This window comes from Sinohyriopsis cumingii, unplaced genomic scaffold (assembly GCF_028554795.1).
Source record: "Sinohyriopsis cumingii isolate HCF-2022 unplaced genomic scaffold, ASM2855479v2 utg000624l, whole genome shotgun sequence".
NCBI lineage: Eukaryota > Metazoa > Mollusca > Bivalvia > Unionida > Unionidae > Sinohyriopsis > Sinohyriopsis cumingii.
In genome coordinates this window covers 70,054-74,201 of record NW_028315919.1, presented here as the reverse complement: position 1 = coordinate 74,201, position 4,148 = coordinate 70,054, and positions in this window count along the sequence as shown.

Sequence of the window (4,148 nt, the reverse complement as noted above, 5' to 3'; positions counted from 1 at the left end):
AATTTAATCGATTAGTATATTGTAAAGCGATAAATATATGCCTCGGCGCAGAAACTCCCTGTTGTGATGCAATATGCCATGTAAATAACCCAGCAATATTACTCTGAACGTTATCTGTTGTCATTGTCAACCATGATAACAATGATTTACCACCTGAATCCACAAAAGAAAGTAAGTTTTGTTCTTCAGCAATTGATGGAGTCATTACTGGCATCCATAATGAAAGTTATGTTAGTCTTACCATACAAATGTGAGCATCAGCAGGCCGCCAGATTGCATCATGGTTATTGGCTTTTCTTATAAGTACAACTGTATGTTTAGCTCCAAAAATAACTTTTCTAACATTTCTATCAAATCCAAAGATATGAGATAGTTGAATTGCACATGAAAAAGTTTCTTCATCATTTAACATTGATCGAAGTGTAGCAAAGCCTAAGCTGAAATTTTCGTTCATCGATGCAACTGCGTCCCCAGCTGCACTCATTCTTACGTTTGCATGTTCAGGTTCATCAGACGTATCTTTAGCAAATATCATAGATGGGCCGGCTGATCTTGTATAATCATCTGAATATCTTGATAAACCTATTATCGTTATTGCAACGTCGACGTCCTTCTGAATTGATTCAATATTTCTTCTATCAATCATATATGTGGCGCCATAATACCATTGTTAAAAAAAAACAGGAAAATCACCGAGTGCAACTGCTGCACCATCATCTTGCAAAATTCTACCCTCTACTTCAATAAATGCTTCAGCGGGTAAGAAATATCTACTTGTATCTTAAACTTGTAATTCAATTCGACCACGCTGATCTGGTTGTCTTGCGTCGTAATAATAAAACTGATAATCACGTATCGATTCATTTTTGATGTTGTAGGGTTTAACGCCATTTTTCAGCACACGATAGGCTATACATCGAGGAAAGTATTAATGGTGGAGGAAGAACCCGATAAAAACCCCGGAAAGATCCACCGACCCATGAGAAACTACTGGCAAGCTTTCTCACATACCCACATTGGCTGAATCCAAGACTGGAACCATTGCAGACTGAGGTTATTCATCTTTGAGAACTGGTGCGTCTATATCGAACGCCGGATCGGATACACGTTTAAACATTTTATTATAATTGTTATCGTCTAACATGAAGACCACTTCCTGCTATTAAATTTGCCGTTATATTTCTTTCTGCTTCACCAGCCAACTCTGAGTTTTTTATTTGCGTATTGAATTATTACTTTAGCAACATTTACAGGCATAACTTCAGTACTAAGTAATTTTACTGGTTGTGGGTTTTTTTGTGCTAATCGATATAGTCTTTCTTTGACCAATGAAAATGCTTTTCCGGCAAGATTACCAATAGCATTAATACCTTTATCACGAACAGCCTCAATAGCCTTCATTTTTAATTGTTTTACAATCGGTATTACTGTTGGAGCCATCCTTTTGAATAAACCCATAACAGTATCACCACGTCCAACTCCGTGAATCGCTTTGTAAGTTGGCAATCCGGAGTTTACTACCCTGACCATTAAAGGTCTACGTTGTGCATTGCGTATAATCATTTTTTTAATTACATACTGATTACTTAGTTATTTGTTTTTTTTAGTCGCTGTGATAATCATCAGCAATTTCATCAATGAGAGAACGATAAACATTAATATCCATAATACCGCCAGTAAATAATCTTCGACAAATATCAGAGATTTCATTAATTATTCCCGGCGAATTATTTACAGCACGTTTTCCTCCAATCAGAATTTCTCATCTATCTACATCAGAAAGAATATTGTTAGGACAAGCAATAAAACCTTGAGTAGAAAAAGCACTTCAGTTGTTTGTTCTGCTTCTTTCTTACCTGGCGAAGAACGTTATTCCCACATTTGTTTAGTTCTCTCAAATTCCGGATATTTTCGTTTTTCTCTCTCACGTTTAGAACCTTCCTTTTGTTTTCATTTTTTGTTTAGCTTCTTCATCACTTATTGTTGGAGATGGTTGCTCCTGTAATTCTAATAGTTGTTGTGATTCTAGCCGTTGTAATTTTCTAATGTAGTTATTTATTTCACCAGTTTATCGATCCTATCAAGGTTATAACGGATTTTATAAACCCAATCCTAACAGGTTCCATCTTTTACATATTTTTCAGAGTACACAGGCTTCAAAAACGCATCTTTATTATAATAACTATCCACGGCAAATATAGGTAAATCTACCTCTTTAATGTTCCTTATGTGGGAAATAATATCATCCCTAAATGTATCAATTGCATAAACTTTTTCTTGTTCTGATGTATCACCCTTTTTAATACGAGATTGTTTAATATTTTCAAGTACTTCTTTATTTATGTCAACAGGCTGAGTATCATCTACTTCATCTGAATTAACTTTTAAAATCTTGTTTGGTTTTTTTAGTTCTTCTTGCTATCTTTTTAGTTTGCTCAGCAGTTTGTTTTAATGTTGGAAGAAGCCCCCCAGTAGCTTCTGCAACTCTCTCAGTAACTTTTGTAATAGGTTTAAATAATTTTTCTGTATCTTCTGCAAATTCTAACTGAGACTCCTGACGTTCTTGAAGTTTTCTTCTAACAGAATCACGAACAGGAAAAAATGTCTTAATTGCTTCTAACCTTTTTCGAGCTAATCTAGCTGTATAAGATTCAGCGCCAGGTGTCATTATTGATATAACAATGATCTAATTATAGCAGCATCCTCAATGAGACGACAGGCAGGTAAACAAACACACACATACAAAGTGAAGAAAAAGAAACACGAACGACAAAAATAAAGTAACAAAAACACTAACCGCCAAGACAGACTCTCGGTAAAGTTAGAGGCTTTGGTTTGACGTTATTGACCTTTATTTTATTTTTTCGTACGAGGTTTTAGTTTTCAAAGTTACGTTTCAGCAGAAGGTCTGTTCACCCTCTGCTTTTTTTGTGTTTTTGTTGTTGTTGTTGTTGTTGTTTTGTTTTGTTTTGGGAGGGTATTGCTGGGGTGGGGCGTTCTTTATTTCCATGATCTTGGAACAAAAATGAAAGAGCGAAATAAAGAAGAAAGAAAAAGACGACTGAGTTAAACATATATTTCAGGTCACTAAAATAGTTTATATGTATTTTGTGATAATTTTGTTTACAAATAATGATGTTCTGTGCTAAACAAGAAACAATCAAACTAAGAACACGCGTGATAATTTAAGGAGCGTATCAAATCAACTCTTGAATTTCCATTTCTTGTTATTGTTGTGGGATTTAACGCCATTTTTCAGCACACGATAGGCTATACATGGCGGCCAGTATTAATGGTGGAGGAAGAACCCGGGAAAACCCCAGGAAGAACCACCGACCCACGAGAAGCTACTGGCAAGCTTTCTCACATACCCACATTAGCCGAATCCTAGACTCGAACCCATGCAGACAGAGGTGAGATGGCAGTGATCCGTAACGGAGAGCGCTTTAGACCACTCGGCCACTCGGGGCCGCTCTATTCGGAGGTACGCCCTGTGTCAATATTAGGCTGATTCCACATGATTCTATTTCTTGTCAGTTTGCTATAGCATATAATTGATTTCTACATGAAACAAATGTTATATGCAGATAAAACTGCGTGAACTACATATATAGCTCGAAAACTTCCGAAAGTACTTACGAAATGTTGACAATTTTATATTTGCTGAGGAACAGCGTCATTCTGGCAAAATTATATGAAACCTGTTAGTCTGCTGGTTCAGTATATTTTCTTTATTCTCTACATATCTCTGTTTTTTACGTAATTCTATCCTTCCCTTATCTCAAAGAATCGACCGTGAGAAAATGAGTCACACGTGCTTTAGAATGGTTGCTTTTAACTCCGATCAATGTCCCGAATTTTCCTGTCAGTTTATTGCATTTTTCTTAATCAATCCCTGACACACGTGATCCCTTGCTGGATCCAGTGTACTTGAAGGCCTGTTATTCGCAATATGATCTGTATTCTTTTTATATATGCATACACCATAAACGAAAGAGAAAAAAAGAAAAGATAAACACAGGTTACTAGAAGGAGTAAATGGATGAATGCACACGTGTACATTTTGGGGTTACCACAAGAATGATGTGGAACCAGCCTAATATTGACACAGTGCCTACATCCGAATCACAAAGGCACTTGCAATGTAA